Raw genomic sequence first — 16,904 nt, forward strand, 5'->3', positions numbered from 1 at the left:
GAATCTTAGATTCCATTTTTTCCTTCCTGATACTGATTGTGATACCATCGGCCAATAAAGGGTTTTAAAAATGTAGTACTGTGGGAGAAATATTGATTGTGGACATTTCACAAGCATTAACTAACATCACACTGTCCAGCAGCACCACACAGATGTTTGATATCGTCACAAAATAATTATCCTGACACCAGTTGATATTTTGGGTGGTGGGGGGTGATTAATGATGGTATCAGATCAGTGCATTGACTGGTGTACTACCTGATACCAGATGTTTGTTGTTTTCTATGAATGAATTAGTTTATATGTTTGTAACTAAACAAGATGTCATTGCTTTGCTCTATTCCAGTTAACATGAAACAATAAACAAGAAGTGAATGCTATTTTGACAATGTGTCAATGTGTGTTGCTATTTTTTCTGATACAATTACATGAATGGAAAACACAAATATATTTAGGTGTTGTGGCGATTTCTGTCTTGGTTAAAGTCAAGGTTCAAATTACGTGGGAGCTAAGGGGAGCTTGACTGTCCTGAAGAAAGCATGAGCTCCCCTCAAAGTCTTCTTTGAGACATATATGGGGAGCTCCAAAAAGTTTGTCATTCATGTCAGGTTTTACATTTCAATTTCACTTATGTTTACATCTTTTGTTTTATCAGATTGAATTGATTAATTGTTCTGCAGAGAGGCTGATTGGCTGCAATCTGCCATCTGCCATCTCTCGAGGACCTGTACACATCCACGACCCTGAGGTGTGCAGGTAAGATCAAGGCCGACTCCTCTCACCCCGGGCACAGTGTCTTTGAGACCCTCCCCTCTGGCAAGAGGCAAGAGGCTGCGCTCCATCAGGACCAAAACCTCCAGTCACAGAGATGGCTTCTTCCCCTCTGTTGCCGGCCTCATTAACAAGGCCCCGACCCTTAATTCTCCAATTCAGATTATGCGTTACATTAACGCGCACTGGACTTGTATATTGTCTGTACACTGCACTATTTTTAGTTTTATACTGTAAGCTTTTTACACTCACTAATATACTGCACATCTGTACAGTTTTTAAGTACACCTGTTGTACATGCTTTGTATTATAAGTATTGCTTTTTATATATTTGTTCTTGTTGCCTATTTTATATCTTATTCTATTAAAGTCTTTGACCATTTTCTTTATTGTTCTGCACCAAAATCACCAAAACGACTACAACGAATTGGCAATAAATTGTAAACTACTCGTCTTTAGCTGAGCAAAAGTGCCAGTGGACTGACTGAATTTTTGTGAAACCATAAGCTTCTAGTTTATGTTTGTACCTACAATCAGTTTTGCCTTGTTGTTGTGCCTTGATCTCCCTTCTCTTTCAGTGTATTAGTAGAAGTCAGAGAACACTTTGTTACATGGCCCAGCCGAGGAGCTCCCCAAAGGGGTGGGCAAATGAGACTCCATTTGCCATTTACTGCTCACAGGATTATTCATCATCCTCAGCGGAAACAGTTATAATATCATGACAATGATATTAAACTGATACAGAACTGAGAAAAACATTCACATGACAAGCTTGAGAAACCTTCTTCCATACATTGTAGAGGTTGGCTATGATCGGATGCGATTTTAATTCAGATGGTATTTTACTAGACAAAGCATTTAAAGGGGCAAGTGGAGAGAAAAGTTCTTGTTCAGTCTCAAACCAGGGAGGGGCCCTTTCAGGTGGCAAGGTCCACTGGGCTATATGCCTTAAGCAAAAGGCACAGTGATACAGAGCTTAGGGAGACCCATGCCACCCCTGCTTGTTGGCTTTTTTAACTCTTTTCTTTATCCTCTGACATTTTTCATTCCACAAGAACATCTAGCAAATTTGGTCAAATCTTTTAAGGTGCTTAGAGGTTATAGCAATAAGCAAATAAGTAAGCCTTGGAATACAGTTCATCTTAAGGACATTGACTTTTCCCAATAATGATAAAAATAATAGTGACCCCCTTTCTGCATGTAGTGAAATATTTTATACCTTTAGTGGGCCACTGAAATGAACCTGCTTGAAACAGGGTTTTTGGGCAGTGTGAGGTCAGTAGAAGAGCCTCTGCCCAATTCACCTTATGCCCAGGCAATCTGGAGAACGATTCAATATTATGCAGAAGCACTGGAACTGATCTAAGTGGGTTAGAGGCAAACCACAATATGTTATTTTTCATAAAGCATAAGCTTATGCGTAGCTTATGCGTAGCTTATGCGTAGCTTATGCGTACTGATAGCCACTGCAAGAGATTCGGGAGCTAGACAGAAGAGCCCTGGTGACAGCGCCGACCCCTGTCTGGTACCTGTACCGAGTGTAAATTATGATGACATGAGACCATTTGTGTGCACTGCAGCTTCAGGGTCTTTATGAAGGATTTCTATCCATCTCATATATGTTTAGTTCTGAGTGTGTGAAACATATATCTCCATTCTATCCTATCAATAGCTTTCTAAGCATCAAGTTAGATATCTGCTGTTGGATTATTGGAGTCCTGCACAGTCCACATAATATCTATGCTTAATAAAGCCCACTTGAAATAGTCTGTCTGGCCCTAAACAGAAGAAACTCAGTTTTCTTGGATCCTATAGTAATGTACTCATACTTAAGGTGAGTTAATTCTTTTAGAATCCCTTCAGATACATTCCTTTTCAATTTGGCCTCAGTGTTCTTCTTTTCCAAATCTATGAGCTTTTCATTAACCTTTTTATAAGAGGCATATTGAATGATGAATCCCCTTAGAAATGCCTTCATGGCCTCCGATGCCACTATGGCAAAGGGAGCTGCAGGGACATTGGTCTTCAAATACAGGCTAATCTGTGTCCTGAGATCCTCCTTAAACCCTGCGTCTCGTAGTATTGACGAGTTAAATCGCCACGTCTGTGATCTTACTGTCTCCTGATTAAGGATCACATCTAATCTGACCAGAGCATGATTTGTTACCAGATAGCTATCAGTAGAAGTGGACATTGTGGCAGGCAGTAAGGAACTGGAGATAAGAATGTGGCGATCCACCAAAACAGAAGAGTCTCGTTTACTCTGGCAAAATAGTCTTAATAAATACAGGAAGGCCCTACGGCATGCTCGAGGTGTCTACTACTCCTCCCTCGTAGAAGAAAATAATCCCAGGTACCTTTTCAGCACTGTAGCCAGGCTGACAGAGAGTCACAGCTCCACTGAGCCAAGTATTCCTATAGGCCTCAGCAGTGATGATTTCATGAGCTTCTTTAATGACAAAATCCTAAAGATTAGAGACAAAATTTGTAACCTCCTGCCGTTAACTGGTGCAGATGTATCTTTGGAAACTGCTCAAAAACCTGATGTTTACCTTGACTGTTTTTCTCAAATTGACCTTCCTGAGCTAAATTCTCTGATATCTTCGTCTAAACCATCAACCTGTCTTTTAGACCCGATTCCAACCAAGCTGCTTAAGGAAGTCTTTCCCTCAATTAGCACTTCTTTACTAGATATGATCAATATGTCTTTATCGACTGGCTATGTACCCCAGTCTTTTAAACTAGCTGTAATTAAGCCACTTCTTAAAAAGCCTACCCTAGATTCAGGCACCTTAGCTAACTATAGACCTATATCTAACCTTCCTTTTATCTCAAAGATCCTTGAAAAAGCAGTCGCTAATCAATTATGTGACTTTCTTCATAACAACAGTTTATGTGAGGACTTTAAGTCAGGATTTAGAGTCCACCACAGCACTGAGAAAACACTTGTGCGAGTTTCAAATGATCTACTTACTGCTTCAGACAGAGGACTTCTCTCTGTATTCGTCCTGTTAGATCTTAGTGCCGCTTTCGACACGATAGACCATCACATCCTGTTACAGAGACTAGAACATTTAATTGGCATTACAGGATCTGCATTAAGTTGGTTTGAATCTTATTTATCAGATCGATCTCAGTTTGTTAATGTTCATGATGTGTCCTCTATGCACACCAAAGTTAGTCATGGAGTTCCACAAGGTTCTGTGCTCGGACCGATTCTTTTTACCTTATATATGCTTCCTCTGGGTAATATCATGAGGAAACACTCCATTAATTTTCATTGTTATGCAGATGATACTCTTCTGGTCCCATTAACATTACTAACCACATATCTTCCCGGGAGTTCTTGTGCTCCCTTGTCTTGAAGGTTCCTGGGGATCGTTGCTGCAGACCACCTGTGGACCTGCTCGACTGCAACAACTACTAACATCAGCCTTCCCCATAGTATCATTATTGTTGCTGCTAATGCTAATAGTAGACCTGTTGACTTCAACTGTTACAATTACGATTACCTCAGCCTTTATCATTACTCTGCTTCTCTTGCTAATTTATTTATTTATTTATTTTGCTGATCTTCACCCTAGTCTACCACTATTATTGGCATTGTAACCATAAGTATGTGTCTGTTGTTGTTCATGTAACAAGGACATATGTTGTTGTGGTAACAAGAACATATGTTGTTGTTGCTCTCTTTGCCTGTCTCTATCCTGCATCTCCTTCTGTCCCATTGTCGGCCCATCCAGTCGAGGCAGATGGCTGTTCAACATGAGTCTGGTTCTGCTCGAGGTTTCTGCCTGTTAAAAGGAAGTTTTTCTGCCAATGTGCCGAATATTGCTAAGTGCTACTCATGGTGGATTCATGTTGGGCCTCTCTTTAAATAACATAACAAAGAGTCGGTCTAGACCTGCTCTTTTTGTAAAGTGTCTCGAGATAACTCTGGTTATGATTTGGCGCTATACAAATAAAATTTGATTGATTGATTGATTGAAGAAAAAAGTATATTGGTGAGAATACTTTATGGGCTCCTGAGTAAAATGTACAATCCCTATCTGTCAGATGGTTCAACCTCCACACATCTGTAAGGCCCAAAGATGTACACGTTCTCTTAAGAGTAAAATCAGAGTCAGGCACTCTACTAAGTGTTGGCTTACTGCGATCAAGGATGTTATCTAAAACCATATTGAAATCGCCCCCCAGAATTATGGGATAATCTCCAATATCATACAACTTACCTTCTAAGTCCAGAAAAAAATGTGCGTGATCCGTATTGTGTGCGTATACTTTGGCCAGGATCAGGGTCTTTCCTTGAATATCTGCCAGAATTATAACCAATCTTCCCTCCTCATCTTTACCCTCCTTCCTGAGTCTGAACTGCAAACATTTGTTAATTAATATAGCTTCCCCTCGACCTTTAGATGATCCAGCACTAAAGGAAACGTGTCCCACCCAGTCCCTGCGACGTTTAACTGATTCCTGGGGAGTGTTGTGTGTTTCTTGCAAGAGTACTATATGTTGCTTTTAAGTTTTCAAATGCCTCAAAATCTTCTTCCTTTTAATTGCACAACCTAGTCCATTCACATTCCAGGTGGAATAGGAAAGTGTCCTCCCATTGCTAGTCATTACCAATACCAGTAAATTTGACCCCACAATTACCCCACAATGTAAGATATATGGAGCACCATCAAAAAATACAAACATTGAAAAAGAAATAACTAATAAAGCATAAGGTTAACACCTCTGTGACATCCCTGTTGAACATCAGACATCGAACCTGTCTCTCCTAAAGATAAGCAGAACTAAGAACAGTGTCACAAACACAAAACAAAAACAAGACAATAATCGTCTTAGGTCCATGGCTGACAGAACAAGTACAGCCCTCTTTCCTCTGCTTTGGGTGAACATATCCCCAAATATATTTACATAAAGGGTTGGTAAAAGCATACGTTCTTTTTTCATTTTGTTATACATTTCTGACCATATAAATTCTATAAAATAATATCAACTCAAATTCCATATGCTAAGCATAGCAGCTAAATAAAAAATACTTGATGAGGAGTGGGTGAAATCCTAAGTAAACTTATCAACGAACTCTCTCATAACTGAAAACAGTCACAGCATTTAAGTCTCTCCCACCTCATACATCTTAACCCGGTCAGAAAAGTCCTATGGTTTCCAGAACACCAAGTACATCGCCAAACCTGTCTCAACGTCTCTGGATGAAATCCATTGCATCCTCCGGGTTGTCAAACGCTCGTGAGCTGTTTCTATCAGTGAAACTCTTCAGACATGCAGGGTAGAGCATGCCGAATTTAATCTTACGTTCATGAAGTGCTCTTTCGCAGTGGGAAAATGCCTCTCATTTGCTCTGCGTCTCCCTCGAGTAATCCAGAAAAATCATCACCAGTTTGCCATTCCACGTTACCCTTATATTTCTCCGTGCTGCTTCCATGATCTTCTGGCAATCTTTGTAGCGCAGGAAGCGGGTCGCGATCGTTCAGCCACGGTTCTTTTCCCCATCTGCCCAGCGTGTTCTGATCTTGTGAGTGCGGTCCATTCTGATTCCCCCCGGAGGAGGATCAATGCCCAGGGACCCAGAGATAAATTAGTTTAGAAAGGCAGTAGTGTCACTCTTCTCTGCTCCCTCTGGTATCCCAACGAATCTGAGATTATTGCGTCTGGACCTGTCTTCAGCTGCAGCCAGCCTGTCTGTCAGAAGTTGTATATCCATTTATGTGGCTGCAGGATTAGCTTTTTTGCTAGCTTGTTCGTCTTCGAGCCTACTCACTCGTTCTTCCACCTCCGTAATGCAAGATATGACTGAAGTTGGCTTTGTATCCAGGGAGCACATAGCTCGTCAAATTTCTTACATGTCTGCCGTTTCATCCAATATTTTACTCAGCATCCCATGAATCTGAGTCAAATCCACATTGTGCTCGGTGGCTTTGCTAGAAGCAACACCTACCAGCAGCATCACCTGACCACTTCCCTGAACAAACCTTGCGATGGTGACGTCATATGGAGCCAGTGACTGCGCAGTAGAGATCGGCAAGTGAAGCGGTCGTAGCCACTTCCGCTAACCCAAACACGCACTTAACTTACCGAAAAAACAGCAAGGATCCCGCACGCCGGCGTGTTTAACAGCAGAACAGCTTCTTGTGTTGGTCTCAGGTTAACGTTCACAGGTATGGAAACTTCAATGACTGTAGTGATTGTTTTAGTTACGTTTCCATCGTATCGTCCTCCGCTCTGCTCACCCGGAACTGATAGGCTGCAGGAGCCGAATTTGTCAGCAGAGCTGTCAATCATCATTTTGACAGCATCAAATAACTAATTAAAAATAAACTTGTCCGAAAAATGAACACTTGGACGTAAATCAGCATGATAAGAACAAACTATAATGACAGAAACCATGTTTGAGAAAGATTTATTTGACGTGTATTTTGATTTTATAGTTTGACTCATGTCCCATCTGTTAACATGGAGGAGGCGGGCTTTATGACCTATACTGCAGCCAGTCAGCAGGGGGCGCCCGAAATGTTTTGGCTTCACTTTTGGGGAGCTGTCATGTCGTCCATCTTTTTATACAGTCTATGGTCAACACACATTGCAATAAGAGAGTACGCTCAGAATCAGGTTACATTCTACTGTCAGCTACAAGCTCAAACAACGAAAAGAAAGTGTCGGGATCACTCTCGCAAAACTTTGGAACCAAACACAAAATTGCTGTTGCTGCGCTCTAACTGCAACAACAGAAGTTCCTTTTGCTGCTCAAAAGTTGAGCCAGAACCAGCAACACCAGAAACAGAAACAACAGGAGGCCCTGCCCCTGCCATAACAAAACCAAGATGCTTAACCAAAAGGAAAACAACTACACTGCACAACACTTACAGGCATAAGTATGCTATATCACATGAGCACACTCCGCGCTGGTGTTAGAGCTACAAAAACCAGATCTGAGAAGCAAGAGCTGTATCCAGGAAGTGGGCTGTTCCTGTCCTCTACCCGCCTGGCTGCAATCCACGCAGAGGCAGAGAAGGACTACCTTCACTTATTCCATCCACCTTTTGATTAGTTCTTGAGTGCAGAGGAGTGCGAAAATGCTGCGGCATTTGGGAAACACGGAAAGGGCCAGAAGTGTGTACTTACTGCCTTGGACTTGAACATTTTTTTCATAATTAATAACCCTGTACATACAAATGGTGGAATCTTCAGCTAGGTAGCCAATCATTTTGAGATAGAATTTGCTCGAACAAGCATCAACTCTTCATATCCAAAATGAGAATTTAAAAAGAAAATATTTCATTATTTACTCATGACTCCAACACCAAAAACAAATTACAGCTTTTCTTTGTACTTTGAATTTTTTGCTTGATTTAAAAATGGGAAATGAAAAGGGAAAGAAAAATGAATTTAAATTGAATTTATTGTGCACAGAGGGATTAAACTTTGGTAACTAGACCATGGCAGGAATAGATCACAGCAGGAAGCCATGTGAATTGGGTGCTTTTATTAAGAAAGAAACACCTGGAACCCAGACATTGGGGATGGTGATGAGAAATAGCGCTACGGGTGAGGGAAGCTTCTGGACACTGGAGCGTAATTCAGTTGATTAATTATTTAATAATTAATTAGTCGTAGAATGCCTGCACTCTATTTTGATCATTGGAAATTAACTTTAATTAAAAGATTTTACCTATCATAGGTATTTATCGGGGCACCACCCTATTTTGATAAAACAGGGAAAACTTATAATTAGTTACCTAATTATTTTAAATCAATCTCATAATCTGAAGGTTGCTACAGTCTAGAATTGAGTTTGTTTCGCGGTGTACAGAGGCTTAGTACTTCACACATACAAAACACATAATGCAGATCTTTATAAATGAAGAATTTATTAACTAAGCTACTAAATATACATGAGATAAATGAATATGGTGATGAGCATGAAACTGATTAATACAAGGATGAATATGATGAAAAGATGGACTGAAAATGAAACCTGTAAGGAGCACGGTGCAGCAGCTGAGATATTGGGAGGTATCTTTGCTAAAGTTCTACTCTAACCCCTAATACTCCGATATACAGTAAAGCAAAGTTAGACCTACTCTGACAGATGAGAGAGTCAATCGCGCTGTCGTGTGGAGGCGAGTGGCCTGGAGCTTCAGGTGCCCTGGGCTTTGACCCGGGTAACATCCCTAGGAGCAGCGCCGCACGGCCGGTTCGGTCTCACTAGATGAAGATGTGCATGGAGGCTGGGTGCGTCTTCTGGGCTCTGGATTTGAGGCTTGTCAGAGTGCAAGGATTGGAGCAAAAAGAGAGCTGTTGTCTTCAGTTCTTGGAACACAGGGCTAGAACAGCTTGAAGTTTAACTGGAGCAATGTCTACTCACAAGGTTTTCAGCGCAGCAAGGCGCACGCAGGCTCTGGGCCTTCTCGCGGGGCAAAACTTAAAAGATAAAGAAAGGGTTAAGAATTTCTGGAGGCAGGGTGTGGCACTACTCAGCTGCCGGGACTAAGGGTGGAAAAAGAGAAAAAGGGGTAAGAGCGTAAGAGCGTAAGAGAGTAAGAGGGTAAAAAGAATCTTGGGGTGTTGTTAGGTCGGAAAAATTTTAAACGTACCCCCTTGAGCACTGTGTTAACACATCTGTAATTATGCCCACAAAACCTACAGAATGAAGTGACCTGTTGAATAATGAGATGGTCAGAATCATTAGTCCCGTATTACGTTGATTTAATACATAAGAGAGTTTAAGCCAGGTTACTCAGATGGATCATACTAAAGAGCACAAACATTCATAAAGGTTCTTAGGCCTCCGTTCAGAGTGTGAGAAACTGCTCACTGAGATTCACCAAGATAGTTCAAGGCTTCGAAGTAAAAAACAAACTCCATATAAGGAGTTCCTGTATCCCCCAGAAAGTTACAGATAAGGCCGCATCCCTGTAGCACCCCAAGAGTGGGAGGCAGAGTAGGTGAGAGCAGGGAGGATCTTTTTTACAGGGTGTTGACCCCGCTGATTGGGTGGCGGGGGGCATGGACTTGTCCCTCCACCAACGACGACGGAGCGGAAGTCTAAACCGTCGCTTCCCTCCATCAGTTTTAACCAATGATTGAAGCTTAGTTGCTAAGGCTAATTTGCATAACATGCATCACACATAAAGTATATCATTTACAACTGTATTAGGAAAGGTTATCCTTTTTTGGGCGGCTGAGTGCAGCTAACTGCTTGCAGACTGCAGTGAGCCAAACAGAAAAGGTCCTTGTACAAGCATTAATTTTCTCAGCAATTTCAATAAATAGATGTGTTTATTATACTGAATCGTGGTAGTCCTTTCCTGAAATTTTGAACACCTGATAGTGTCACTTCTTATTTAAAGGATCTCTTCTCCCGAGGGCAGTGTCCAATCAAAACGGCGCGAAGTTGACCAATCCTTTGTCCAGAACTTTCTTGTCAAAGAATTCTTATCTGGACTCTCAGCTGCGTGTACACTCCAAACATTGCTGGGTTATGATGCACAGAATGAGATTAAATAAACAGTTCATGAAAGTAATAGTTAATTCAGCAATAAACATATCATGTGAATGTATATGTGTGGATATGTGTGTGCATATATCTATATATGTGTGTTTACAGACTATTAAACCAAATAAAAGAGCCACAGTGATGAATCAACATTTTCTCTGTCCTGGGTTAGCTCTGTTTCACCCCTCCCTTCTCCTCTCTGTGTGAGGGAGAGGGGGGAGTGCTGGGCAGCAGAGACCTTCACACGATCCTGCGTGTCTTTACAGGAGTTTGATTCCATTAGTGTCCACTTTGATCCAGAGCAGAGCTGGCGGTCTAGCTCTCTTCCTGGTGGGGTCAAATGACCAGGTCAGGCCTGGATCAGGCCCGTCCTGATGCCACCCTACAACACAGTGTTTGATTGGAAATCAAACACTGTGTTGTAGGGTGGCACCACAGTTGAGGTGGTGAAGGGGTGTAGGTGGGGCGCAAATTGGTCTCTGTGCTGAAATGATGGAGAGAATACTGGTTTGACAGCATACAAATGATCGGTTACAGACAAACATTTCATGTAGTTAAAGGGTGAAGTTGAGAAACAGCTGGTGGAGCTTAGAGCTAGTAGGGAGAAGATGCGGGTGGAAGACCTTTGGCTAGGCTTCATTTATTTTGTGTGACCAGGAAGCTTCTGACTTCTTCAGCAACATTCTTTAATAATCTGTTATTTGGTCTGAAAAACGTCATGAAATGGTTAAAAAAAACTGTATCTTCCTCAAATGACCTTCTGTTTACTAACAGAGGAGTAAAGGAAACAGGAAATGTACGTATTTGATAAGCTGGAATCCACATATTTTGAGTTTTTTCAGCTGATACTTCTTCTATCACTGAAACTCGCACAATAACACAAACAAATTAACCAATCGAAGCAGCAGGAATCCAGCAGCTGTGTTCTGCCAGTTAAAATGTCTCTCAGCACCATCTGGTGGTCAGAAATCAGCTTTAACTTAGAAGATACAACAATAAGATTGTGTCCATGCTGTGATTCATAACAGCATTGAAATCTCCACCACAAATTAAGATTCCCTCTGTTTCTACAGCTATGACATCATCATGTGCGTACACATTCACCAGTGTTATTGGTTCGTTCTCTAACCTTCCCTTTACTATGATATACCTCCCTGCTTTATCTTTAAATTCCTTTTCATCATCAGATTGAGTTGTGTTTAATTTTAATGTTACAACTCTTCTTCGGCGTCCCTCTTTGTATGTGCTAGAATATAGATTCTGTAGCCATATCTTTTTCATTTTCCATGGTCGAGCCGGGATAAGTGAGTCTCTGGAAGGAATATGATTTGTGCCTTTTCCTGTTCTAGTTGTGTCATGACCTTTCCCCTTTTCAGTGGTTCATTTAAACCGTTTACATCCAGCAACATTATCTTGATATTGTTAATCAAATTAACGTTTTGCTACTCCATAAAAATGTGCTCCCAAACAGTTGTGGACAAAATGAACATGAACGGTTAACAACTCAACTCAACTCCTCATCTGTGAAGAGGGCCCCTCCCTAGACCTACACCCAGTTTGTGGTGTTGCACACTGTCTAGACATGTCCAGCTTAAATAACTTGACCTCCCTCAGTCAGTTCTTTATGAATTATAAACTAAAGTCTGAAATATTTCAAAGATACTCATCGTGGATCTCTCGCTAGTTTAACTGTCCACCATACCTGTTTCTTTTCCTGATCCACGGTGCTACCTCCTTCCACAGCAAAACATTTTTAGGATTTCCACTGATCAGTTTGTAGTTTTTGTCTCACTCGGTGCGTATTATCCTGTCCTTGTTTGTTCCCCCTCACTCGCTGCCACTCTGAAAACTCCTTGCTTTCTCCCCTCCATCGCCACAGGTTCAGCATCCCCACCTGGCACGTCCACCGTGTGGCCTCTTTCCTTCATGTCCCATGTGGCTTCCCTGGCACTGTCATACGTCTTCACTCCCATGCTCTAATGTATCCGTATTTTGGCGAGCGGCGTCTGGAAACGGACTCCTTTTTCTTCAGCACCTTTGTGATACCCACATACGTTTCCTTCGTGTACCTTCTTTTGCCAAGCTTTCTTCAAAATCATTTCTTTTGTCTCAAACTGAAGGAAGTTAACCACAAGTGATCTGGGAGGCTCTGTGCGCTCGCTGGATCTGGAGATTAGTTCTTATGGTAACTCGAATTCAGTCTTTAGGAGTCGCTCCAGGGATTTCCCTTCCGTGTCCTCCGGTACGCCGAAGATTCGGATATTATTTATTCTCCCTTCAAGATCCCAATCCCAACTCGTAGTGTCTCTGTGTGAGCTCGATCCATTTTCCTCGCTGCGTCTTCCTCGTGTTTGCTTGCGTCATTGTGCTTGGAGATTTCTTCCATAACAGGTTGGTCTTCAGTTTTGTCTCGCTTTTTGTTGATTTTCCGACTTTTTTCCTTGTTCCCCCCACTCATACCTCACTTTTTAATGTCGAGTAATGTGTATTTTGTGCGTTTATTATAACCGACTCGGGAGAGGTTGTTAACTATGCTGCTAATCTCTCCGCCATTTTCCCGGAAGTTCCTCAGAATTCATTACAAGGTCCTTGTTTTCATTTATAAAGCCCTGCATGATCAGGCACCTGTGTACATCTCAGACCTGCTGCATCCCTACATCCCCTGCAGATCCCTCAGGTCTTTTGACCAGGGTCTACCTGTCGTCCCTCGTGTCCAACTGAAAACTAAATGTGATCGTGCCTTCGAAGTTGAAGCTCCACACTTTGGAACACTCTGCCTATGCAAATACGCTCTGCAGTTTCTACAGGCGCTTTTAAAAAGCAGCTTAAGACACGTTTTTAAATTGGCTTTTGGTCATCTCGTGTAATTTTGCACATTTGTAGACTTTCTCTGTTCATTTTTATTTTATGATTGTTATTACTATTATTGCAATATATTGCTGTTGTGGTACTTTGTGCTTCACCAAATAAACTTATACTTTATATTCTTATTGTTATAGACTGTCACCTGGCTGCGGACTATCGGCTACCTCACCAACAGACCACAGTATGAGAGGCTTTATGACATGGTGGTCTGCAGCACAGGGGCCCAACAGTGCTCTTCCCCATTCTCTTCACACTGTGCACATCTGACTACAGTTACAACCCTGGGAGCTGTCGCCTCCAAAATTTCTCCAGCTGGATTAAATCACAATTAATTCACTTAAAACATGATAAACTACAAAGGAAGGCAGTTAAATACAAATGAACATAACTTACTGTTTCAGGAACACATGGCTCGATGGTGAGCAGAGTGAATAGATCTGCAGCTCTGAGTGAGAGCCTTATGTAAGGGGCTGAGAGCACACCTGTTGCCAATTTCCCTCAATCAAGGCAATTATTGGAATCACTTGTAGAAACTATCATGTCCACCAGATGCCACCATTTAGGGAGCAGGAGAGAAGTCACAACACATGTAACATTGCTAAGTAATAAGTCATTGAGTCTGCAGTAGGAGATAAAGATAACATCATTTTAGTCAAAGTTTAATCACTTAAAGAAATGTTCACAACCTGGGGCTCTCTGCATCAGCTGTGTGCTTGGTCAGCAAGCGGTATTTAAGACGTACTCCAGTGGTAACTGCATTCACATCGACAGTAAATACAAATAACTTGTGTCTTGTTGAGAGAACCATCTAGCAGGGCTTTGAGTGTGAACTTTTCTTTATCTATTTCTGCTCACAGAGGTTTGTTTCTGCATGCTATCCACAACATTGCGGCTGCAGCGCTTCCTGATTTTTCAAACTACGGGGCGGGCGGAGGGTCAAGAAACAGTTTCTGTTCCTGAAAATATGCAGAAGTGAGAAATAAAAATGTGGGAAAGCAAAAGAATAAAGAATAATAGTGAAAGTAGTGAATCAGCATTCACACTCAATATACAGAACATGTGGTGTGTGTGTGACATCAAATAGGCTGGGAGCCAGGCCCAGCCCTCAGGATGTTTTTTGCTTTTTTAACTATTCTCTGATGTTAGCCTGTACCTTGGGCCATCACAACATGATAGTGACCACTCCCAACTTTGAAAAATCACCCACAACATTTTGTCAACAAAAAGACAAAAAAACGACTGTCTGATTGACAAATTCTCATCAAAACTGATGAGTTTTCAGCACATTTTGTTAAAATTCACTGTCTTACATGTATGTAAAAACTGCCCAAGCTGATTAGCTTTAATTTGAGCCCAAGATGACTGTTCTGTCTTCAAAATTACCCCTGCTGTGACCAAAACGCTTCATTGTACCTCAAATCAGAAAGAACAGAATTGTCAGTGTTGTGTGTCAAAAACGTCCGGCCATGAGGGCCAGAATAAGGCCAGGACCCCCTGCCACAACGTCATTAAAAATATAATTACCCTGTGAAGCTCACCCTATCTTGACTTGGTCCTCCATCCCTTTTAGAAATCTAACCAATCCCAAACCTGGACTCATTTGGCATTGTATTTGTCTCAAATTTCAAGTACTTCCTCATTTGCATAATGCTGACTCAGCAATAACCTGAGTTCTCAGGGCGGCCTTCCAAAGCCACCTTATCTTCTCAAGGCTTTATGACGTGCAACAGTTGATATCAGGCACAGCCACAAGGCCACCTTATGTTCTTCTGAACAGTGGAGGGATATGAAAAGTGGAGGGATATGAAAAGTGGAGGGATATGAGCAGTGGAGGGATATGAAAAGTGGAGTGATACGTACCGATACTGTAGAGTCCTATGGTGGGAATGACAGGAAGAGATGGGTATCCTCTGCATGGCAAAGGTATGAGAAACCATGGGAGCGAATGATTGCACCAAGTGAGGTGGTATATGTTGAAAAGGGAAGGGGACAGAGCACTGACCCTTGGGGCACTCCTGTGGATAAGCTGTGGGGTTTGGACACTTCTCCTTTCTAAGATACTCTAAAAGATCTCCTTGAGGGGTAGGACATTAACCAGAGGAGGGCAGATCCTGAGATACCAAGCTCAGGGAGAGTGGAGAGGAGGATTTGGTGGTTAACTGTATCAAAGGCCGCTGACAGATCTAGCAGCAATAGAGCTGCGGACTGACCAGCAGCTCTAGCCAAACACAGTGTTTCTGTTACAAAAAGAAGTGCAACCCTTGGTAGAACAGCCCCACTTAAAGCTCCACTTGACTTTTTAGAAACTGAGTATTTTTGACAGGAAGGGTAGAAGTGTTGTCATTTTCAAGTCCAGTGCCCATATTGGATAAATAGCAAGTGATCTTGCACCCATGTTAGCGCTTCAAGGGTGTATTGGTCTGAAAATGAGGTGTGGCCAGACAAACAGATGGTGCTTTGCTATCTTGAGGACACAGAAAGCATCTGCGCCATAGACACCAGTAGTATGCTCCTGCTATTTAGGCGCAACATCCAGATGGAGAGGTTCGCTGTCACAGGCGACTAGACAACGCAAGTTCCTCTATCTGTTACTCATACAGGGACACACAGCATGCTCCTCCTCATAAGGAAATATGAGTGCATTTGCTGACAGTGAAATCTAGTTTATGGGTCAGACGGCCAGCTTTTGTTTCCCTGGTCTCCTTACTTTATGGTACTTTCGGTTTGGCGCTGATCTGGTGAAGCCAGAAGATGTGGACAAGCTCACCACTGCCTCCACCCACATCTACTTCACCATTGCTCGAGCCCCAAACGGGCCAAAAACCCAACACCAAGCTATCAATCATGCTAGCTCATTCTGATACGTTCATTCTTCTATCTAATTCACACAGAAACAGACACTCACACACACTAAGAGGTACATTTATTATCATCCTAAAACAAAAATATCTCTCTTAATTTTCGTTTCTGCTGGACAGTGGGATTGCTTTAGTGGTTTTAACATCAATCCGAGCATCACAAGATATTTTACAGTTACATGTGAGTCATGTGTGTACAGGGGCACATTGGAAGAAGAGGAGTAAATTTGCCGACCCGAGCCCGGTCTTTGTAAGAACAAAGGCTGAAATCTGCCACGTAAATAGCAACGCCTCTGCCTGCAGGCACACCTGGCTCTTAAAGGGAGTGAAAAAGTATGAGAGAGGATCGAGAGGGACAGGAAATTCAAACCTTTCCTGCCATCGATCATTATGGGGAACGTGAGGTCAAATGAACTAACTGCTTTAATGAACAGTCAGCGTGTCTACAGGGAGTGCAGCTTGCTTTGCTTCAGGGAGACATGGCTTCACAGGAAGATACCGGACAGTTTGCTGGAGCTGGCCTTGTAGCCACATCATGTAGTCAAAAGCATCTTTCAAAACAGGTGTTTTTGGGCCCCTGAGACCAAACGGCCCCGAGTTGGGAGTGGTCACTATCATGTTGTGATGGCCCAAGGTACAGGCTAACATCAGATAATAGTGGAAAAAATGTAGCAAAAAACATCCCAAGGGCTGGGCCTGGCTCCTGGCCTAAAAGGCCGGCAGCTGAAACCACTTCCTGTTTCAAAGTCTGATCTGATTTGCTGAGAGAAGAACACACAAGTAAACACACACAAATGCAGTACACACAACTACATTACAGTACACACGACTATGCTACAGTACACATGACCACGCTACAGTACACACAACTACACTACAGTATGCATGAC

This window comes from Semicossyphus pulcher, unplaced genomic scaffold (genome assembly GCF_022749685.1).
Source record: "Semicossyphus pulcher isolate SPU_LCO1_2020_fin unplaced genomic scaffold, fSemPul1.0.p SCAF_11, whole genome shotgun sequence".
NCBI lineage: Eukaryota > Metazoa > Chordata > Actinopteri > Labriformes > Labridae > Semicossyphus > Semicossyphus pulcher.